Here is a 25,569-nt window from a genome sequence, read left to right on the forward strand (position 1 = left end):
TGAAGATCAAGTAACATTGCCTTTCCTTTTCCAGACCGCATTTCTTTCCAAGATTTAGTTTCAGTCAATACCCTTATTGCTACCCAGGCATTTTTGTCATTCCAACAACAAAAAATTCTTCTTTGTCTTTCTAACTTGTTAAATAACTATTTTAGTCATTAGAATATTTTTTAATTTATACTTTTTAGTAGAAGGACATTAATTTTAGAAATGCTGTGCTTCACCCAATGGAGTCATTACTCTTGGGTGTAAGGATGGTGGGCGTACAAATATTTTGCAACATTGCGGAAGTACGAAAACACTAAAACTTTGAAAAAGAAGTAGTTGTTCCAATTCACCAGCATATTCTTCTTTCTAGACAGCATCCCAATAGCACGAACCACTTTAGAAATGATCTGTGATTAACTGTAAGCTCTAAATCATGTCCAAGGCCGACCCTGGACAATCCTGGGGAGACCTAGAGGCTCAGCTTACATTTCTTTGCAAATCCTCCACAACGCGCCACCAGGTTAGATCACTGAATTCACCGTCCTCAAGCACCTGACATTTCTCCAACTTAATATTAACCATGCTTATTATTATTCACGTGATATCTGTGCTTCCCCTTAAATTGTAAGCCCCACGAGAGCAAGGACTACAACTTATTCAAGTCTGTCTCCCTAGAACCTAGCAGAGTTCCTGGTGTATCCTAGTTGTTTGATTAATATATGTTGAGTGAATACATGTTCAAAGACAGGGTTTGCCTTCACAGTTTGGGTCACTATTTTCATTTCTTTCATTCTAGTCTAGAACAAGACTACTTGGCTACAGATAGCTGCCAAGGTGAGGAGGAGAGAAGCATGGAGCAAACTGAAATCTCTATAGAGGTCAGGGCAAGGCAGGTCATATGGATGCACGGTGAGCCCTAATAAACAGGGCTATTCAGTCCAACTCACTGTAGCCATGTGGCAATGCTGCATCTTGTGTTTTTACATGAAATTACCAGATTGGCAACATTTTCCAACTTTTAAACATATTTTAGCCTGTCGGAATATGTCTGCTGCCTATCTTCAGCACACACACGTAGCAAATTTGTGACCTCCAGTCTACGTTCCCTGTTCTTCAGTGTACAGATTTGTAAAGAAAGGTTTCTTAGTAGTTACCACTTCAGTTGCTGAGGTATCTAGGATTCATATTGAAAAATCAAGGTTAGAGCCAAACTTTGCTATGTTCCTTTCTATGTTTTTCTGGTTCTTTGATTCAGTTTTAACTTTTGTCTCTCCTCCACCGGTGGGGTTCATCTGATGATAAAATGTTGCTACATTCCAGCCTCATAAGGGCTGTCTCCGTCCTATGATCTGGCCCCAAGGAGAAAAATAACCCCTTGCAGTGAATCAGGTGCTCCTGTTGAACACAACGGAAAGAGTTACTGTCAGCTTTTTTCACTCACTACTCCTTTCAAACTTGGTCTGTGTTATCACTTGCTTTCCCCAGCCCTCTTGAAACGATTTCTTTTTTCTATCTTCTGGGACGAGTCATGGGCTACTTTTGCTGTCACTGCTATCTCAGACTTCATTCATTGTACTGTAAGCAGTTAGCTTTGCTTTTAACTGCCTGAGAATTATTTGTTTTGATTCTTTATTTTCTGATGCCCAGAGGTATCTGGGATGGTAATGTTGAATAAGCTCATTCTAATCTGCTTGTTTTCTCCTTATATCTGCTTTGATTTTCCTCACCTTCTAGTCTATTGTCCAAATATTTTCGCTACAAACTATGCCCCACCCAATTGTGGATTTAGATGCAAGAGCTTCTGTGCAAAGAAATCTGAAATTGGACAAAATATTTTACATTTTGGCACATTAGAAGGAGCACTGATCTGAAATCAGAAACTCCAGTGCAGCCACTTAGAAGTTACTTGGTCTTTGGCAAATTGATTAATCTTTCCACAGTTTATTTTCCTTATTCATGACTTGGGTATGCCAGCCATGTAATTTTTATGGTGTTACTGTGAGGATTACATGAGATAATATTTGTGAAAGTACTTTAAGCTTAAAAAGGATACACAAATATACAATATTATTAAATAAAGCATCTTGACATTCTACGTTTGTTACTGCCTTGAAGGATAAGGTCATATACTGCTGTGAGTGTCTTGATATAGATGGAATATATTTAGTGCCACATTTTCCTAGTTAACACCATCTCCTTAAGGAAGCAAAGATATATGTTGCCTTTGGCTATAATCTGGAAAATGGGTTGTGGTCTAGAGGGCAGATTGTGAGAGGGATGAAGAAGGCAAGGGGATTTACTTTTCTGGCTTCTTGTTTTAGAGTTGCCCTTTTCTCATGTTAGCTGCTCTTCTGCATTTAACGATTTCTCTCATTTTACATCAGTTAACTGTTCTTATTACTTGGTCCATGTGTGGAGCCTGGCTTCTGCCCATCAGGCATACTTATTTGCCTGGACTTGGCTCCAGTCCTTCCCTTACTCTGACTGTACCTCTGTCCTAATCAAGGACCCCAAGCCTCATAAGATATTGTTACCCTCCCCGTGGTTTACGATTCCTATACCTTATGTGCAATTCCTTGGCTATCTAGCCTTACCTACACGCACTGGTCCACGGACATGATGAAACACTCTGGGTCTCAACTCATGTTCCTGTCCCCACGAACTCTGACTCAAGCCTCCTCCTTGGACTGCAGCCCCAGAAGGCACTATTTAATTTGATGGCCTGGCCCTTTATAATTCTTCTTCTTTCTTCTTAATGGTGTTAATCGCCTGCTCCTCAATCATCCCCCTCTAGACTGGAATTTCCTTGAGGACTGTTTCCATTACTCATTCATCATCTCATCCCCACAGCCTCACCGAGAGTCCCTCGGCGATTTGATCAAAACCTTCTACAGCTAATGCCCTGCTGGTGACTGCCTGCTGCCAAGATGCCTTACTCCTCCTGTGTCTGTGTTTTATCATGCTCCACTTTATTGCACTTCACAGATAAATGCATTTTTTACAAATCAAAGTTTTGTGGCAACCTGCGTCGAGCAAGTCTACTTGACACCATTTTTCCAATAGCACTTGTTCACTTTGTGTCTCTGTGTCATGTTTCGGTAATTCTTGCAATATTTGAAATTTTTCATTATTATTATATTTGTTATGGTGATCTGTGTTCTGTGATCTTTGATGTTACTATTGTAATTGTTTTGGGGTGACACAAACTGCAGCCCATTAAGATGGGGCACTTAACCAATAAATGGTGTGTGGGTCCTGACTGCTCAACCGAGCAGTAGCCCCCCCATTTATCTCCTTCTCCTTAGTCCTCTCTATTCCCTGGGACACGACAACATTGAAATTAGGTCCATTAATAACCGTATAGTGGCCTCTAAGTATTCAGGTCTTACTTTATATAAAAAGCTAGAAATGATTAGGTGTGGTGAGGAAGGCACGTTGAAAGCTAAGATAGGCTGAAAGCTCTGCCCTTGCACCAGACCATTAGCCGAGCTGTGAATGAATACGAAGGAAAAGTCCTTGAAAGAAATGAAAAGTGCTACTCCACTGAACACATGAAGGGTAAGAAAGTAAGAGTCTTCCTGCTGTTATGAAGAAAGTTTTAGTGGTCCAGTTCGCTCAAACCAGGCGCAACATTCCCTTAAGGCAAAGCCTAAACCAAAGCAAGGCCCTCACTCTCTTCTGTGAAAGCTGGGAGAGGTGAGGAAGCTGCAGAAGAAAATTCGATACTAGCAGAAGTTGGTTCATGAGGTTTAAGAAAAGAAGCTGTCTCCATGACATAAAAGTGCAAGGTGAAGCATCAAGTGCTGATGCAGAAGCTGCAACAAATTATCCAGATCCAGCCAAGAAAACTGATGAAGGTGGCGACACTAAACAACAGGTTTTCAATGAAGTCAAAACAGCCTTCTGTTGGGAAATATGCCCTCTAGGACACTCACAGCTAGAGATGAGAAGTCAATGGCTGGCTTCAAAGCTTCAAAGGACCGGCTGATCCTCTTGTTAGGGGCTAATAATGCTGCTGGTGACTTGAAGTTGAAGCCAAAGTTTGTTTTTCATTCCAAAAATCCTAGAACCCTTAAGAATTATGCTAAGTCTACTCTGCCTGTGCTCTATCAATGGAACAACAAAGCCAGGATGACATCTTTTTACAGCAAGGTTTACTGAATATTTTAAGCCCACTGTTGAGACATGCTGTTCAGGAAAAAAATATTCCTTTCAAAACAATACTGCTCATTGACAATGCACATGGTCACCCCAAGAGCTCTGATAAATGATCAATGAGATTAATGTTGTTTTCATGCCTGCTAACACAACATCCATTCTGCAGCCCATGGACCAAAAAGTGATCTCAACTTTCAAGTCTTATTACTTAAGAAATACATTTCGTAAGGGTATAAGTGCCATAGATAGTGATTCCTCTGATGGTTCTGGGCAAAGTTAACTGAAAACCTTGTGGAAAGGATTCACCCTTCTAGATGCCATTAAGAATGTTTTGATTCATGGGTGGAGGTCAAAATATCAACATTAACAGAAGTTTGGAAGAAGCTGATCTCAACTCTCATGGGTGACTTTGAGGAGTTCAAGACTTCAGTGAAGGCAGTTAACTACAGATGTGGTGAAAATAACAAGAAAACCAGAATTAGAAGTGCAGCCTGAAGATGTCATTGAATTGCTCATTATAAAATTTTTATGGATGAGGAGTTGCTTCTTATGGATGAGGCAAAAAAAAGGAGCTTCTTGAGATGGAACCTACTCCTGGTGAAGATGTTTTGAAGATTATTGACGTGACAGCAAAGAACTTAGAATGTTGCAGAAACTTGGTTGATAAAGCAGTGGCAGGTTTGAGAGGACTGACTCCAACTTGAAAGAAGTTCTACTGTGGGTAAAACGCTATCAAACATCATTGCGTGCTACAGAGAAATTGTTCTTGAAAGGAAGAGTCAATCAATGCAGCAAACTTCACTGTTGTCTTATTTTAAGAAATCGCCACAGCAACTCCAGTCTTCAGTAACCAACACAGTCAGCAGCCATCAACATCATGGCAAGACCCTCCACCAGCAAAAAGATTACAACTCGATGAAGGCTCATAAGATGATTAGCATATTTTTTAGCAATAAAGTATTCTTAAATAAAGCTATGTACTTTTTTTAGACATAATATTATTGCACACTTACGAGACTGCAGTATAGATAGTGTAAGCATAAATTTTATATCCACTGGGAAACTAAAAAAATTCATGACTCGCTTTATTGCAATATTCGTTTTATTGTTGTGGCCCTGGACAAAGCCCACAGTATCTCCGAGTTGCGCCTGTATCTAGGCTTTGACTGTCCTGACTTTCATGATCCTAGAACCCTTGGTTTATGTCTGTTCTATATCTAACTGGAGCATGGACTAGCTTGCTCAGCCTCCTTCTTGCTGACTTGCTCCATTTCCCAACCCAATTTGGCTGACCTTGTTTCTCCACTCTTCAAACCTGGGGAAAGCTCGGATATGGAGGTTAAACTTAGTGCACATGAATATAATTAGGAGACCAGGTATGATCTCACAAAAGCTTCACAGCATAGGCATCTCCTGAGAGTTGGTTTGAAATGCAGAATCTTAGGCCCCACTCCAGACCTAGTGAATCAGAATCTGTATTTTAATAACATCCCAAATGAAATGATTCATATGCAAAATAAAATGTGAGAGGCACTGACTTAAACCAGTCACACACACACAGTATATAATTTAATAATGTATAATATGTAACAAAATACATGTAATATAGTTTAAACTATATATAAACCATATAAATAATATATTTTATAAAGTGAAAATAGAGCTTAAAAGTACTATACTATCAATTGGTTTATTTAATTTTCTTTGTAAAACTTATAAATTACACAGAATAGAAAAATGTCTGAAAAGTAGAAACAGCAAACATTATAACAGTGTAAAGTAGTAAAATAACAAGGAATTCGGTTTTACAAGACATGGTTTCTAGTATAACTTTGCTGTAGCTTAAGCAAATCAACCCTCCTTGGCCTCATTTCTTCATTTGGAAAGCTATAATTTAAAATTAGATGAACTGGAAAATGTTGTCTTCTTCTAAGTTTTGTGGGCTTCATAACTGATTATTCTCTAAGGCTTTTTTCAAACTCACAAATTTGTAGTTATATGGTTACTGAGTCTTCTGTTTATCAATTTTAATTTTTATTAATTTTTCTATTTATTGGCTTCTATCTTTCTTTTATAAGTGGGATTCACTCTACTCAGGGTTCTTTTGGTTGCAAGAAATAGAGACTCTGACAAGGTGACCGACTGTCCCAGTTTGCTGAGAATGAAGATGTTTTCAGCTAAAACCAGGGAAGTCCATGCAAATTGGAATGATTAGCCACCCTATTCTGTCCAGATCATGCCAGAAAAGGGACTTTACTGAGAAAACATACTAGCACTGAATGCAAGGAAAACTTCATAAAGCCTCAAAGGAATCACCACCAGTCAGTTTTCTGTTTTTGTTTTTTATTGTGGTATAATTGACATATAACATTATGTACTTTCAGGTGTACAACACAATGATTCAACATTTGTATATATTGCAAAGTGATCACCACAGTCCTTCTTGGTAACATCCATCCAGCCACCCAATCTTTTCTGTGTGTCTTTAATGGTGTCTTTCCTTTTTTTTAATGTGTGGACTTCATCCCCCTCTGTCTACCAACTAGCTTCCTTTGTTTCTGTTCCTGCACAACTTCAATCTACACAAAAATGTAAACTTTGTCATTATATCCTGCCTTTAGAGCCAAGACATAGATTTTAATTCCAGATGAACCATAAACAGATTATTCCTAGATCCAAAGTGACCATGACCAGAAGTGGACAAAGAAGTGAGGTCATGTGTGAGCAACTGCTGGAATTTTGGAGATCAGAGCCTGTGAGTTTGGGCCTGTCCCTTAGCCAGGAGCATGAGCAGGGCAAGCTTTCCAATTTATGTCCAGTATACCATTCTCATTACTACTCATTCTTGGTTCATTCAGTTCAAGTTTATTCTCAGACCAAGTTCACATACGAGTGTAAATACAAGCATAGGATTTCTCACTCTGTAGCCAAATGCCCTTAAATGATCTCAAATTTTCACAGCACAGCTTATTCTTACAGTTTGAAGCCTTCCTTGAGTCTCCAGCCATCTGGTTCAAAACTTCATAATCTGCTCTTAGAGACTTTTCAACTGTCCTTTTAGAGGAAAAACCTAGTATCATAGGCTGTCCCAGGTTTTCCTAATTCATTCAAAAGATTTTTTCCTTCACCAGTATTGTGGTGTCATCTGACTTGTTCATAAATTTTAACATTCTTATTTCATAAAGTATCAAGAATATTTCCCACTTTTTAAAAAATGCAACATGGCTTTCAACAGTAAATGTTAAAATCTCATATTCCTTGAATTATCTATACTACTTTGTAAAATGTATGATCGATAACATAAATATCCATGGGTAAGTGGTAAAAAAAAAATCACCACAATTAAAACTTCTGATTTAGTAGTGCCTTCTGTATTTGAACTACACAAAGAAACCAGGAAACAATTTATCTTCCTGCTGGAGAACTGTCTCTTTTGCTATCTTTCTTTGCATAATGTGATTATGGATCCATTTCTGCCTCTCATCTCAGGGCTTTCATTTGCTCTGACCATCATTTAGATTAATCCAGTAAAATCAAATTTTAAGAAATACTATTTCTATAAAGATTTATTTCTATTATATTAGAAAACTATCCAGAAAAAGAAAAGCATTTTCTGAAATTATAATTGACATGTTTTATCCTTTATAAAAATCAATAACATCTACCTTCTCAAGAAATCTTTCAGTGAAATTTTCAATTTCCATTTATCAAGAAAATCTACTCTTGCAGAATGAGCTGAGTTCTCATAACTAGGTATAAGTGATAAGTGGATTTCTACTGCTAGTCTAAAATAACCATCAAAACCTTACCAAAAGTTCTGACTTATACCCTGGAGTCCAGTTAGAATTTAGCAAGCCAAAAGAGTTGAGGTGACTCACTGACTCACAGAAAATACCCTCTGAAATACTTCTTTTACGATCAGCTAGGTATATTCAACCTTCAAACATACACATCATTAATCACTCAAAAGATATAAATAAGAACTTTTTACTTATTGGGTGAATATAAATATTCATCTGTGCTTGTGATGCAGTTTTGTAAGCTCCAGTCCACAAATCCATGGGCAGTTTAGAAATTTTCCTGAGCTGATAACTGAAAATACCCTACCGGTTATATTGACTCACCCTACAACTATTTTATTCAGTTAAAATTGGCTTGCCTTATGATCAATATATATGTTTCTGAAATTTTTCTCTTTTTCATCCTTCCTACAACTACTCTTGTACAGGCCTTCAGCATTCTCAACTAGATCATTTCCCTTCTAAGTAGTGAAATTCTCTACAGCCTCTTAGCTTCATCATCTACATACCGTATTCTGCCAGATTGATCGTCTTAAAACTCTAATTTTAATACTTAACTCCTCTATCAATGGCCTCTAATTTTATGTCCAAAAATCATCTTGAAACACTGAAATTATGAAACACCTTGGTCAGAAGGAATCTTTAAGCTATCTAGTCCATCCTCCCAAAGCATCTCTAGTATTTCTAACAAACTTATGACAAAGGTAATAAATGGCTCTTACAGTTTCCTAATGACTAAAGTATTTCTTTTCTTAGCCTAATTTTCACACATTCCGAGAAAGCATTAGTCAACTTTATCTTAAAATTTTGATCTTTTCATCATTCAAATGTGGTACAGATGGCGTATGGGTTCAACAATAGGCTCACAATGTTTAGCTTCATTGTTTGAAATCAAATTGTTTTAAAATCCATTCTGTAATCCTTAATTACAGGCTGGGAAAAGAAAAGTCTGAGAGGGATCATTTTGATTTCCTCTGCTAACAATGAAACCTTAACGATTTGTCCAGGTCATTTAGGGGTGTGTGTGTGTGTGTGTGTGTTTCATAATTCTACCTGATGTTACAGGAGTCCTCATTTGCGCTTTTAAAATATTGACCCTAAATTTATTTTGAACTGCCTTGTATTCACAACACACCCATCAATATTTTTGACCTGCCCTAGGGTTTCAGACAAATTCTTTGCCCTGTCACAAATCGATAACCAAATGCAGTGTAGTTACAGCTTCTATTAGGCCTGATTTTCTTAGGAATAATGTGTGATAGAGAAGTAAACTTCTTGCTTTTGCTTCTGTGGTACTTCTGGGAACTGAACAGTCTCCCCTCAGGCAAATGCGTCCCAAGCCAAGGAGGGATGCGCCCTCATATTCTGTTAATTGATTGAAAGGGCAAATGATCTATAGGAAAAGTTGCATCATTAAGTTAATTGAGGGCAAAGCCTAATTAGAGGGGAAATGGAGTAGACAGAGCCAGAGACACAGCAGGCCTTCATCTGTGATGTCAACAAACAGAGCTTGTAACTAGAACCAGACAGAGACTGCAGGCCTTCATTTACATCTTCAGTTTCAACGTGAAAACATTCACGTGTGTGTGTGTGTGTGTGTGTGTGTGCGTGTGTGTATGTGGTGTGTGTGTTTGGCCAGGGGAAAAGCAAAAGTTTACATACTTCGATAGGACTCAGTTCCTCCCAGGTGGAGCTGCCTAGTGGGAATCAATATGTTTTAAACAAGTAAACTGAATGGTGTATATTTGAGAGGGGAATCCGAAACACAGCTGAACTTAAAATTTGGAGGAGGGATTGAGTCTATCCTCATTAATGAGTGGCCCTAGAAATCAACCAAGTATAAAAATCCCTTTTTCCAACTTGAATGTGGACAGGTTGTAGTGGGGATTTATTTTGGACCTGATCATACTACTGTCAGATGTGAAGTATTTGAACACATTTTGATCGACACCAATTTATCCTATGATAAATAGCCTTCTCAAAATGGGTGCAAAATTGTACCATAGAACATAAGATAGGAGATACTGCCCTGCAAGATGAGATGAAAGTAAAGATACTCAGCTTCTCCTGTATTCTGTAACTGAACTGCATTCTAGCAACCCCTGGTTCATTGGGTATCTTCTTAGAGCCAGAAGCTGCCATATCCTAAAAAAACTGTATTAAATTTTAGATGCTTCTAAAGTGTTTTAAATTTTGAATTCAGATCTGAACTAAGACAGGTGGTGCTGGTCAGAACACATGCTTTTTACACTTTCAGAAAACTTTCCATGTCCAGCTTGCTGCTGAGTGTATTTTGCTCTGACTGTAGCAATACAAACAAAATCTTTCACAAGAAATGTCACTTAAGAGAAATAAAGAATGCAAGCGGACATGTTTAGGCTATGGCACTAGTTGTTAAAATACATGGGCATTATTTCCCAGTTCAGCTATAGTCCTTGATTTTGCAAAATCCCGGCCCCATTTCTTATTTTTCATGCATAGACATATTTCTGTATTTAAATACAAAAATCATAACAATGTCAATAAATAGAAAAAATGGCTAATAAAATATTTCAGCTAAGAAAGAGAAGGGGTACACATTAAGTAATATTTTGCTGAGCATACCAACCAGGTGCTTTATCTGAGCAATAAAATCAGGCCTTTTGTATGTAAAGAAGAGTCCTAATGTCATTGAGCAGGAAAATAGTAACAATTTGCATCAGTAGGAACTTAAAATTGTATGGATGTACTGTCCTATTAGAAACTGGGTCGATAATATTTGCACACGTGGCTAGGAAATTCTCTTTTTCTTCTCTTATTTACTGTTCTGAATATTTATTGCTTTTCTGAATATATTGCTTTTCAAGTTGGATTCATGTGCAAACCACTGAAGATTTTCAAATTGTCAAAACCAGATCAAGAGAAAGAACTAATCACAAAGTTTGTTCTTAATGGCCATGAGGTCATAAAAAACAAATTAATTTGCAGCCACTGATCATCAGAAGAAATATGCATGCTTTTCTTCAGAATATTTTCTTTGTAAACAAACCACAGGTTTCATCCATAAAGTCACAAAGGAACCAGCAGGCCTATATTTTGATGATTTCCCTCAACCATAGGCCTGAGGACAACTGGACTCAACAATTGAATATTGCACTTCTGTTTAAATACAGAGATAATTTCCTTTTCCTCTTTTTACACTTACTGAGAGATTGTTGGGAGGCAATATAATGAATCATTTTTAAAGTAATAATAACAGCATCTTCATTTTCTCCAAGTTAATCCAAGGAGTATTGGCTTGTTTTGGTGAGCAGTAATGCTCTCAATACAAATCCATAAAAAATCTTGACAGACTTAACATTTTTCTCTCCATGTCTTCGAAAGTGACAATGCTGACCTGAGCTAATGCTTCAGATCTCTGCTAGAGTGGTGATTTTCTTTGGTTCTACGTCAGACTGCATTTGCTTCTGGAGAAACATAGCTGAGGGCTTTTGCTACCTAAGGGGCCTTGGGAAGGAATGGAAAGTCCAGGTCTCCTTGTGGCTTAGATTCTAATTCCTGAGCTGGTAACAAACACTGGGTGGACTCGGGTGATGAAGAACACATGACGTAGGGCTTCCAAACTGCAGGACTCAAAATCCTCCTCTTGGGTTCCAATATTATAAAATTCAAACACCATCACCCACGCTATGAAAAAAAAAAAATCCATAGCTTAAATTTTAAAAAATTCTTGTAATAATCTTAGTAATTTATCTATCTCATGTCAAAATCAATAGGATTAATACTTTTATTTTCTTCTAAGTGCTTAATATTAAGTAGTCATAATGCTTATCGTCACATTGGGTCCCCATTCTTGGATTTTAGAGGAAGCGGTTGGGTGTTTTTTTAGGAAGATTTGAATCCAAGGGCTGTCACTCTCTAGTCATATGTTCTGAACCTTTTTAAGTTTTCACAGGTAAAATTGAAATAATAACAATATATATACTTCATTATATAGTTGTAAGAGTTAGTGAAAATTAAATGAGAAGGGGGAGGGGACTCGGGAGTCAACATTTTATTCTAGGCACAGAGTGGCTCATGAGTCAAGACCCTTGACCCCGACCCCACTGAAAAGACCCTGAGGAAGTAGAAAAGGCAGTAAACTGCAAACAATTAAGGGAAGGCAGGGAGTGGGTGTAGTCATCAGCAGATAAGAGATTTCAACAAATTCGGGGAAGATAGGAGCAGCTGAAAGCTGCTGACCAGAAGGACCAGAGAAACAAAGGGGGATCCATGTCCCAGACAGTGGCTGGGAGGGAGCTTGGTAGACCTAGTCTTCTCGGCAGTGGCGCTGTGGGCTCCGAGTTGATACCACAGCGGGTGGGAGTGAGGAATGAAGCTAAAACAGGGGGATGAAAAGAACTTCCTTCTGCCTACAACCCCCTCCACCTCTCCAACCCCACTCCCTCGGCTCACTGCAGGCAGGAAAGCTGGAATTGCCGCCCAGCGTTTACCTCCTGGCTAAGCAGTGTGGGGCTTTATCCAGAAAAACAGTGATCAAGCGTCCCGTTTAAAGCTCAGACTGCCTTTGTGGATGCAGAGGGTAACACCCCTCACTCTGGCCTCTGAGGGCCCAGCGAACCCCTGGCTTTTCTCCTGCACCCTGCACTGCAGTAAAGGGAAGTCTGTCAGTTTAGCTGAATATCTCACTTGCACCCCGAGCAGTTTTCCCATTTGGGGGAGAAGCCATTGTGGAAACTGACCTAGCCACAGTATAGCTGCCTCTGTCCACGCTGGCTACCGATCATCAAGTAGGCCTTCATCTTTCAATAAGAAGAGAAAACTGAAGCTCACCAGCCCCATGCAGAGAACCAATAAGTTCGGCTATGATTTATTAGGACTTACTATATAACAGATACCGTTTAATGTCTTTACATTCTTCATATGTTTAATCCTTTTAGGAATAAAATCTCTATGAGGCAGGCACTATTACAATCCTTATTTTACAACTGAGGAAACAACAGTCACATTAAAAATTTAATCACTTGTCCAAAGCCACAGAGTTAATAGGTAATAGAGCTGAAATTGAAACCCAGAAGTCTGGCTCCCAGAACCTATATTCTTAAAAGCTATGAAACACTGCCTAGCCCTTTGTTTTTGTTTTTAAAGGAGCAAAATAAATATAAATAATTCAGAGAATGGGGGGAAAAATCCATTTCTAATGATTATGCTCAAAGAGCATATTTGAGAGCTTAATTCATGAAAACAAAAACAGCTGGAGGGAAAAAAAAAAAAAAGAGTTTTTAGATGTTAAAAGTATAATTGCCAAACTTAAAAACTCTGAAATAAAACATTGAGGAAAAAGGAAAGCAACACAGAGAATCATTTCAGAAAACCCAAATTCAATTAATGGTAGTCCCCAAAAGACAAGATATGGAAGATGCATGGGAGGAAATTCTGTAAGATTTATTAGAACAAAATATCCCAGTAGTGAATATGCAAATTTGGGTTGAAAAAAGTCCAACGTGTTTTGAGGAGATGAATGGAAAAAAAAAAAAGCCATATCTGAAACATACCTTTGTGAAGTTTTCAGCACTTTAAAGCTAAAAAGAAATATGGAAAATTTCTAGGGAGAAGGGAAAAACATTTGTCTGTAATGCAAGAAGCAGCACACTGCAGACTGATTAGAGTTTTCCTCAGCTATACTGAGTGCTAAGAAGTTTTGGGGAGTCAACCCTTTCACCTTTCAGGAGCTAAGAGGAAATTTTCTTGAGACTAGAATAAAGTACCATCCAATTATCAATTAAGGATGGGGGCAAAAGGAAGATATCTTCACACTGAAATTGTAGAAACAAGTTATAGTGGTAAAGGTATATCATTTATATTTATGTATGTGACCACTAGAAAAACCAAAAATAAATAATTGAAAGTATATAGTTCTGAGAAGTGAGATGAAAAAGTATGACTCTCAAGACAATTTTTATTGCATGTCATTTTGCATTTTGTAGTCTTCTTTTGAACATTTTCAAGTATTAATTTGACGGTCTTTATTAAAATTAAAAAGTGTATCTTAAGCATCTAGTCATTCCCTACTATAGGTAGTCATAAAATGCTGGTGACCCATTCTATACCGACGTTCCTTTTACTAACACTACTTCCACCACAATTTCTTGTGAAAACCGAATTGAATCAACTAACTTCCCTCTGCTTCTGCTGTACCTTCTGTAAAACTGGAAAAAAGTAGTGGTCATCGTACTAACACGTGCTTAGAATGTACTCACCACTCAATAAATACCAGCAATTGCTAACTACGTACCAAATTGGCTTTCTTCTTTATTTTATAGCGAATTTATATGACTTCATTGCTTCAAAGCTGGATTTTTAAAAATTAGTTACACAAAGGGGTTCCAAACCAATTCTGAGAAACAAAATTCTAAAACATCAAACAGAACCTGCTTATAATTGTAAACAATTTGATGCCATTTAATTCAAAGTTTGAGGTCACCCCAATTATTTAAAATTTTATATTTATACTAACATAGAGATTACACATATTTGTTTTATATTTACAGTATGTCATTATTAAACATTTTTTTGAATTTTGAAATCATTGCATTTACTTGATAATTTCCCAAAGATTATCTTATGGAGTGTGACTATTTCATGCATTACAGTTGGCACACTGTGGTTTTTATGTTGTGTTCATGGGTACTTGTCAGCCTGGGAAGAATGTGTCACCATGGGAAACATTTAATTTACATCTCTAATACCAGGGCTCTGAAGATGCTGGTTTCACTATAATGCAGAGGACATCCATGATCTGAAAAAGTTAAAAACCACTCGTTAGCAACAAAGTACTGGCAGTTAGAAAAGTTGTATGCTGTTAAATTTCCTATTTGAAATATGTCTCAGAAAAGTTATCCAGGTCATTACCACAAAGACATCATTTTTTTCAGAGATGACCACATACTTGCTACAATATCTTAGTGAAATATTGCTCAATGTAATTTGTTTGTACGAGGATATCTGAATATATTAGCTTTCTGTTGCTGCTGTAATAAACTACCATGAAATTAGTTGTTTCAAACACTAATTTATTATTTTATAGTTCTGGAGGTGAGAAATCTGTAATGGGGTTCACTTGGCCAAAGTCAAGGTGTTGGCAGGGCCACCAACCCTCTGAGGCTCTGGTAGAGGGTCATTTTTCTTGCTTCTCTGGCTTCTCCAGGTCATCTGCATTCTTAGCCTCATGGCCCTTCCATTCATCTGCAAAGTTCATCACTTCAACTTCTTCTTCCACTGTCACATCTCTTCTCTGACTTTTGCCTTCTCCTTCCCTCTTACAGGGACCCTTTCGACTACACTGGGCCCAAACTGGTAATTCAGGGTAGTCTCCCCATCTCAAGATCCTTAATTTAATCACACCTGCAAAGTCTTTTTCACCATGTAAGGTAAAATATTTGCAGATTCCAAGGATTAGGATGTGGATATCTTGGGGAAACTTTTATTCTGTCTCCCACACTGAAGTAGGAAATTAATATCAATAATAGAAACTAAAGACAACACTCATCTCGAAAGAAACCAATAAATTTAGTCAAAATGAATAAGCCAAGGATACATATAGAACCAACTTATTCTATGACTAACACCAAGAAGAGAAAGCACTACTTGACATATAATTATTATATTTGATTGGCATAGTGACTCAGGAGTTCATATTTTTAAAAACGACTTTACCTTTATGGATGCAATGTATTAATGAACATGTGGGAGGGAAGAGGAGGATGGGGAAGTTACAGAGGGAGGGGGTAAAGCATGACTCATTTATCATTTTATATCAAAATGACTCATGAAAGTCATAAAATGAAAACTTTTTTATCCAGAGAAATAACTGAAATAACTGAATAACTGAAATAACTGATAAAGTAATCCAAAGTAAAGGTCAAGAAAGCAGACTTTTAATAGCATATAGTGGAAAGAGGACCTTTGGCTCCAAGTCCTATGGCTTTATATGTGACCTTGAACAAGGAACCTAACCTCCCTGAGCTTTCTATCTGTTTCTATAAAGTGGGACAGTAGTATCTGCCTGATAGGTTGTAAGAGTTTGATATAATTCTGTCTGTGTTGTAGTGAACATCAGTTATAGTCTGCTCAGTCTCTATCAATACATTAATCCTCAATAAATTATGTAACCACCCAAGTTGACCTCTCGTAAGTGACCTGTCTTCAGGTAACTACGTCGAACTCCTCTAGGAGTCACTAAGCCGGAGAGCCACCTTGACTGTGCTGTATGGTGCCATCGATTTTCAACACATATTCCTGAGATTAATTCTAACCACCCAACATTAATGTAAAAACTTACTTCCTGGTTCAGATACAGATGAAACTTTACTACGTTTCTGTTTTCACTGGTTGCATGAAAATTTAGGGTGATTTTGAATAGCTGAATGTAATGATCATTTCTTCTGTGAAGTACCATTCACCATCACTCCTGGGACTCTCTCTAATTCTCTAACTTACTCAAATCTTACTTCAATATAATACAATATATATTATACCTAATGTGGTTCAAAGTACACAATCTCTACCTTTTTTTATATATTTTTTAGACAAATGAGTATTATTTTTTCTATATGTGTCATGGAAAATTACTTGACCTGTATCATTGGTTTTGACCTCAGGATCTCAAGTAGATATTCAGGAAAAATAAATCCACATGAAATCATAAAATTTCAGCATTTAGTCCAATCTCTTAGAATTGTTTAAATTCTCTATATGCTGACTTGTACAAGCAAGTATTCATTTCTTAATGAAATATATAATAATTAAGGCCTATTGGAGACAAAGCCTTCTGACATTGTCCGTCTAACACACAGAAAATTGTGTGGTATTTTAGAAATTTCTCAAATCATATCCAATGAGATCTTGAAGCTCATTATAATTATAATTTGAAATAAGAAACAAACAGATTCGCAGATAGGATTTGACTCTTCCATCTCACAATATCTGATGTGGTTCCTCATTTCATAAACCTATAGTTGTGGAAAGTAAATACATAAAGTTTGGTAAATAATCCTTAGTTGGGTGTGAAAACTTTGCAAGTGCTTGCCCAGGCCCAGTGGAGTCTGATGAATTTTTAAGTTTGAAAGACTTTGCCATTACATCTTGATATTTAAATTTTTTTCTTTTGTTACCCACTGATAATTACACCCATTTAGTCCAATAACATTTATACACCAGATATTAATAATTAATAATTCAAATATTAAGGTGGATTTTTCAACATTAAAAACTTAAGGCACTGCAATTTTTGTCTTGAGGAGTAATTAAAGTGCAGTTAAGGAGGAAAATTATCGGAGAAATTTTAAAGAAATTAAGAAACACAGCAGTTTTTCTAACAAATGGGCTGAGGACTGCCAGCAACAGATGGTCAAGGATACTTGTTAAAAATACAGCTCTGTGGGCTGCCAAACCCATTAAGTCAGATTATGAGGGGTAATATCGAGAATTCCTGTTTTAATAAGTGAATATGATTCACAAGTGCACTATAGTTTGCAAACCATTTATTAAATCACAAATATTTGGATTGCATTCTTACTATATACCGGCACTACTCTAGACTGGGGATTGGCAAACTATGGCCTGAAGACCAAATCCAGCCGGCCACCTGTTTTTATACAGGCTGTGAAGCAAGAATGGGTTTCACAGTTTCAAATTATTTTTAAAAATCCAAAAAAGAATAACATTTTGTGACAGATAAAAATTATATGAAAGTCAAGTTTGAATGTCTCTAAATGAACTTTTATTGGGACACAGCTACACACATTAATTGCTGTATTGTCTGGATATTTGCATGCTACAATGGTACAGTAGAGTAGTTGCAACAGAGTCTACATGTGGTGAACTCATTGGTTTCACACTGCTGCTAAGCACAATACGAATAACAGTGACACAGTTATAACTCAACAGTGTTTCAAATGTCATGCATATCACTGTACTGAATTTTATTTTAATTTTATTACCAGTGTAACATCACGTCAAAACAAGCAAATAAGAAAGTGGATTTTGAATGTCACACTTTCAAGGCACAGTTGAGTGTGGATGATTTTGTTATGAAATTGGATGACAAAGCGTTGTGTTTATCATGCAAAGACAACATGTGCTAACAGAATACAATGTTCAACACTCCTAGACCAAGCACTCATCCCAATAGTTCCAACTGGTGAGACATCAGAAGTTAGGGTGTTTAGAAAAGCTAAAACAAAATATTTCCTCTTAGCACAACTTTTCTACTGAAATGAGTTAAACTGAGCTGCAACCAAAAAAGTTACATTTGTTAGCCATTCAAGGAAACCTGTTCATTGATAGTGACATGATTAAGTCGTGTTTGACACAATAACCAAAGAAACATGTCCAGAGAAAATAAATTTACTTAAGACTAGTAGCCTATTGGTGAGAATTCCTGGTTAAAGAGTTGAAGACATTGACAGTAGCATCAATAGCCAATTAAAAACAGAAGGTGAATGATTTTAAATAGTTTTTCCTGGTTCTTAATGAATTGACAGATGTTAAAGATGATGCTCGGCTGCTGTTTATTTGAGCAGGCAATGCCAAGTTTGAAGTGAGTGAATAATTAGCCACTATGAACAGTCTGCATTTAACAAGTACAGGCAAGAATATTTCCAAAGATGTTGACAAAATATTAATTCACGACAACCTGAAGTGGAATCTGCTAAAGTGTGTTAAAAAAAAATAGCAGTAAAAATGTGAACAGAGCAGAAAAAGGCTTAGTTGGAAAACTTAGAAAGTTTATGATAATGCAAAGTGTTTCAAGTCCATGATTACTCAATAGCAGGGCTGTGCAGAAAATACCATACAAATTAATTTACCACATGGTTTTGAACCAGTAGTGTCAGACAACAAACTTTATTAACTCTTGTGGGCTAACCAATATCAGTTCCATGAGTTTTTGTCAGAAATAGAAGCTGAATATTCTGACTTGCCCTGCCACATAGTAGTTTGATGGTTTAGCTGTGATTTTTTTTTTAATGGTGATTTTTTTTAAAATTCAGGGCCAAGATTAAATTTTTTCTGAATAAGAATTACCCTCAACCATTATTATCAAATACTGAATGGTCTCAGAAATTAGATTTTGGAATCTAGCTATAACACTTCCTTGCTTCTTGACTTCTTGAGTCCACAATTTAATCTCAGTGCCTTTGCTTGTGAAAAAAAAAAAAAAAAAAAAGCAGTGATACATACCTAATAGGGTTGCTGCAAGAATAAAATGTGAATGGGTTTTTTTAACCATAGAAGACGTTTGGTAAATATTAGTTACTTTTGTTGTTCCACTGAGCCCAGTACTTGGCTGCCTACAGTGACCAAGCTTTGATTGAGAAGATAGGTACTTGAAAGCCAATTATGCTCCAGACATTATTAATAAGTATGAGAACACAATACTTACAAATGGATGGATGAAGGAGTGACTGGATATATTCTAGAAGCTTGCGGTCTGGTAGGGGAACCGGATGAATAAACACATATTTACACATCAATGTGATAGGAGCTATGGGCAAGCACAGAATTTCAGGGCAGAAAGCATAGACTGAGGGAAATGCATCCAAAGGACAAAATCTTTGAAGAGAAAGAACTAAGAAACTGAAAGGGAAAAGAGATGTTCAGAATAGAAATAGAGTGGACCACATGAGCAAAGGCACCAAATGAAAAAAAAAAAATTGCTAATGCCTCAGGAACTGTGAAAATAGGTACAGGGAAATTTGTAGAAGGATGTGGCTGGAAATTAGGCTGAGGCGACTTAGATTCCAGGCAGGGTCTATCAATTACACCTCTGTTCGCAACAAATCCACCTACTGAGTGATGGACTTCAGCGAGAACCCACTATTTTTTTCCCTTGGTTTCCAACTTCCTAAATCTAGCTAATCTCATGAACTAACTCCTACCGTGATGTTAATGTGTTCACATGCTGCCACTCATTCTCAGTCCCCAGAGGAAATACTTTAACACCAAGGAAGCATTCTAGGGAAGATATTTTCCGCCAACCTTATTTGAGAGTTATTATGATCTTTCCAAAGTGTAAGGAATTAAGAATGAAGCTACCTGGTTCAGTTAGTGGGCTTCAGGTTGTGACTTTACACAAAAATTAACTCTAAGAGAGTATACTGACCCTGTCACTTATAAATAGTAATCAATGTACAGCAGTACTCCCCTCATCTGCAGTTTCACTTTCCATAGTTTCAATTACTGGAGGTCAAAGACGGCCCAACAATGTTAAATGAGAAGTTTCAAAAGTCAATCATTAGTACGTTTTGAACTGCTTGCCGTTCTGTGTAGCATGATGATCTCTTGTGCTTCTCTGCTCTGTCCCACCAGGACTCACCCCTTTGTCTGGCTCCCCCACCCCTAGCCCCCTATTCCTTTAGTCACTTAGTATCTGTCTCTGTTATGAGATCAACTGTCAATGATCTTGTGTTCAAGCAACCCTTCTTTTACTTAATAATGGCCCCAAAGTGCAAGAGTAGTGATGCCGGCCATTTGGACATGCCAAAGAGAAGCCGTGAAGTTCCTCCTTCAAGTGCAAGAATGAAAGTTCTTGACTTAATAAGGAAAGAAAAAAATTGTATGCCGAAGTTGCTGAGATCTATGGTAAGAACAAAATCTATTCATGAAATTGTGAAGAAGGAAGAAGAAATTCATGCTAGGTTTGCTGCCTCACCTCAAACTGCAAAAGTTACAGCCTCAGCGCATGACAAGAGCTTAGTTAAGATGGAAAAGGCATTGACTTTGTATAGTAAGATAATTTGAGAGAGAGAAAGAAAGACTACATTTATACAATTTTTTTTACAGTTTAATATAATTGTTCTATTTTATTGTTAGTTGTTAATCTCTTACAGTGCTAATTTATAAATTAAATTTTATCATAAGTATGTATGTATGTACAAAAAAAACACAGTGTACATAGATTTTGGTGCTCTCCCAGTTTCAGGTATTCTCTGAGGGTCTTGGAACAGAGTCTTGGTGTCCCTTGTGGATGAGGGGGGACTGCTGTAACCTGCAACCTTCGGACATAGTCATAATCTATACAGCTGGCCCCAAAAGCAGAATAAAGAAGATTCCAGATCCTCAGACCTGTTTGCTAAGAACCCAGGGAAATGAGTATAAACTATATTGCAGCAATAGTACTGACAGCTGCCATTTGTAATATTGATATCTGTTACTTTCTTTCTTTGTTGAGCACCATGTGCTGTGTAATGTGGTAGGCATTTATTTTTCACACAAACCTATATGAGAGTTACTATTACACAAGTTCCTTTGAACCCTGCTGTGGGCAAGTTTCAGTTTGAAAATGTGTAAAATTCGTATAAAGAAGAAAATGCCAGGATCCAGAGTCCATGCCCTTGTTCTTTCCACCACTCATGCTATAGGATCCCAGACATTTTAGACAATGATGTACGCTCTCTCTCCAGACACACTTGACCCAGGGATCAGATCAGGGATTTCTGCATGTTTGGGAGAGGAAGAGGAGGGAAATGTGTGTGTGTGCACGTATGCGTGTGTGTGTGTAGAGGTGGAGGGTTACATGCACTATGAAGGAGCTCTGGACATAATGGAGTGTGATGGAGGGCAGTGAGGCGATGATGTTTATTTATCCAAACTTCCTCCAGACCCCATTCTGAGTGTGAAGGAGACACTCACCAGCCCACAGTAGCTCAGGGCTCTTCGCTACTGTGGAATGCAGCCAGCGTTCTCAGAGCCCTTTTCCACCTTTATTAAAGGGGAGAACGGAGCAAAGGAAGACTTAGGCTATTGTTGGCCAGTTTCTACAGACTGCCTCAGAGAAAGGATAACCCCCAGAAAGCACCACCTTACAGATTTCTCATACAGCAAAATTAATATATTATTGAATATATGAAAGATTTGCTGACACCCTCCACAACATGTCAAAGATGCAAGGGCCTAGATCACATTTATTAATAATAATTATCATAATTACTATTTAAAAGAAATTTGCAAATGAGCAATGCCTTTTGAAAAAAAAAAAAGCAAATACTACCAAGTTACACAAGGCAAATAGTGAAAATGGTCTCCCCTCCTCCTTCTTTTCTGTGTCCCCAGGAACAACCTGCTCATGAGCTGGTACGTAACTCGCTGGGACTCTCCTGTGCGTGCAAATGCTCATAAAGTTGTGTTTTTTACATGACATTATTCTATACATATTCTTTACTACTTACTCTTTTCACTCAAAAATGACCATTGACATCTTACCATGTATCCATCTTCCATGCAAGATCAACCCCTTTCTTTCTCTCTCTTTCTTTTTTTCTTTCTTTCATTCTTGTTTATGGCTATGTAGTAGTTTGGATATGGTATAATTTATTTAATTCTCCCTACGGATGTTTATTTTGGTTGCCTACAGTACTTTATCATTTAAAAAACATTTGGACAGAAAATATTTGAGAATGTAACCAAATGCCTCTGGACGAAATTTTCTAACAAGACTGATTCCTAAAAACAAAATTTCAGGGACAAAGAGTATTTTCAATTAAGATAAGATTTTCAAAGTTTTTAATATCAACTGCCTACATGAATGTTAGAAAAGGATCTGTGAGAAAATTTTTAAGTCTACAATGATTATTCCTATGAATATTTGTGGTTATTTCTGGATGCAATTTTGATTTAAAAATTTTAAGGAAAGAGTGAACAAAGATGTGTATACAATCATGAAAAACTGAAAACGGAGTGAATAACTTAAAAGTTCAGTCCTTGTTACCATTCTAAATTTTTTCATTCTCATAATCTATTTTGCTCTTAAAAACCTATAGTTTTCATGAATCTTTAAGGTTTGATTTCTAAATGTGAGAATAGATTTTAAACATAGAAGAAATAAATTCTTGAATATAGTAGTACCACAAGTCAAGAATACTATATTTCAGAGCTTTGGAATAGTACAAACTGTATGTGAGAAGACTTCTTTTAGATAATTCACAATGTCCGTATTAATTTTATCTGAAGAAAAACATTACATTGAAGATGTTGCCAAATCTGCTTAAAATGCCCAAGATATCAAGTAGTCTAGAAAATATTTAGCTGGATGTCTATAGAGAGTGTTTAGTTTTTACTGTAGCTACCACGATAGTTTGTATATTATATTTATTTAAAATTATATCTTTGCTGAAATACAAATGATTTTCTTATTTTTTTTCTTTTTTTTTAACCACTCTCGATCTCAACCACTGGACTAAATCAAGTCATCAGAAGTTGATTCCATATTTTAAGCAAGAACTTTAGAAATCGTGTATGATGAAAAGGTTTTAACTACTGTTAATGAGAAAACAGAAATTGGCTTGGTTTATTTTTGAAATGTGTATGTGCGTGCACGCACACACACAAAGTAGTAGAGTTGAAAGGAGAGAAAAAAGAGTAAGAGTTCATTGGAACCCAGTGATTTATAGGGAAAGGCCCAGCGAGCTCACATAAACACCAAAGGGGGGAAGTGGTCGGACGTTGGGTCAAATCTCCATTCACATGTTGTGTAATGAAAGGCCGACCGCAGCCTTTCAGCCTTGCTCCTAGTCATAGACAATGGCAATTGCAGAGCAAGACTAATAACAGGATTTAGCATAAATCCACCACAGGAAGTGAACAGTTGTACTGGCAAATAATTAGCCAGGAAACATTTTATAGCAGCATCAGGATGCATCCGTGAGCTTTCAAACTCTCAATGCGCTTGTGATCATGAAAACATAATTAGTTCTCAGTGATTGTAATTTTTGTGTGTGTTTGTTGTAGGATAGCTCTTCCCCCGCTCCTTTCTTTTCACAAGCAGCCCTTCTTTTTCCTGTCCTAATTTAGCAGCCCCAGCGAAGGTTTTGAAGTCTCAAGGGAGGGGTTTAGAATGTTCTCTTTTTTCTCCTGCTGATGCGTTTTTTATTGCAAGGTGGATGGTGTTTATTTTGCACGGCTAACAAGTGAGTTCAAAGCAACGCGCTGCTCTTGAACTCCTGCCAGGCTCCCAAGGCTGAACGCCCCCTGCTTGGGAGAGCCGACCTGTACTATCAAAGCCTGACTAATTTGCAAAGGAATGCCAGAATGACTGGTGCACCGCATTTTCCACCACCCGCTTCATTTGACACTTAAAGGAAAGCTAAGTGGGAGTGTAAAAGGAAGGAAATTCATTCAAGGCAGCACACCCTATAATGTGAATTAATTTCACAGGAAAATGGGAGCTCTTTGCTGAGTGCTTCCCGTCTTCCTCTCCTTTGCTCTTCCTTTGAGCCGCTGTTTTAGTAAGGGCTGTTAATAAACATTACGTTTCTGTTCTCACACCATCCATATTAAGAGCAAATGCTGTCATTAGACGTGGCTCTGAAATTCTTTGTGTCAAAGTGTCTGCATGAGGCTGCTTCATCTGACTTAGTCACACAAGTGAGCGGCCCCAGGAAGACAAACCCTTGATCCAGGCCCGGGTTTTTCTCCTTTCCACACTAGAAAAAAATCATTTCAATCCGAACTAAGAGACCCATGCTTATGAATAAACACAAATTGTTGTTGGAGGAGGGAAGACTGATAAAACAAATCCGGGACTGGATCTGTGAAAGTGGCATTCAGAGGTGATGTTTGGGAATTCGACTCAGCTCGCAGAAGATGCATTCACGCTAAAACAAAGGTCACAGAGACAGAAAAACCAAATACAGGACTTTCACTTGATTGAGTCTGATTTTAATCTGTGTGCTGGTGGCATTTTATAATCTCAAACTTTAGCTAGAATTGATATTGAAAATATGACATTGGCCTATTGTCCCCAAGTTAGATCATCTACAAATCATTTTTCTCGACATTGACCCTGGAACATCATTAATATTCTTAGTTGTTTTCCCAGTGAGTTTGCATGATTTACATAAATTGCCATCGTCATTACCTGGGTGAACAGTAATCTCACCTTCAAAATTGCCCTGTTGCTTGAGTTTTTACCATGCACTTCTTTCCTGTTACCCTCTACCTAACACTGAACTCTGTATCTCCTCCACATGCTATCGGCCGTTAAAAGCACACCTTATCTCTGTTATCCGACCCTGAGGTAATTTAGCAGGGAAGCTTCCGGTAGTGTCTCAGTTGCTTGCAAGTAAGTTCCCGGGATATGGTCATGCTGTAGTTGTCTAAAAAGTGAATTCATGTCAAACTTTGTGCCATGCAGCTAAAGGATGAGAGTGAAGTCACATGAACCCAGGTTTGGATTACAACTGAAGCACTTACTAGTAATGGGAGCGAGACTAATTAATGAAGATTTCAAAGCCTCCGCTTCCTCATGTGCACAATGAGGCTAATGATAGCACCTACCTTGTGGTTCTTCACACTCAGTGCTGTAAACATCAAACAGTAAGCACTCAAGAAATTAACTATTGCAAAAACCATAGTGGCTTGGAAATAAGATACTGCAAGAATCAGGGATCTGCAAATGGGCTTAAAAAATAGGAAACACCTTAGAGGAATAGGAGTCTAGAAGTAAGCCAGGCTCCAGGATTGATATGATCAAGTCTTCAGTTTTGTCCTGGCAATGCTCTTGGCCCTCTTCTCTGGGTTATTTGTATCTTCAGGTTGGCTCTCCTTATGGTTGCAAAATAGCTGCCAGCAACAACTGAGATATCCA

The sequence above is a fragment of the Camelus bactrianus genome, chromosome 14, assembly GCF_048773025.1.
Source record: "Camelus bactrianus isolate YW-2024 breed Bactrian camel chromosome 14, ASM4877302v1, whole genome shotgun sequence".
In the NCBI taxonomy this organism is placed as follows: domain Eukaryota; kingdom Metazoa; phylum Chordata; class Mammalia; order Artiodactyla; family Camelidae; genus Camelus; species Camelus bactrianus.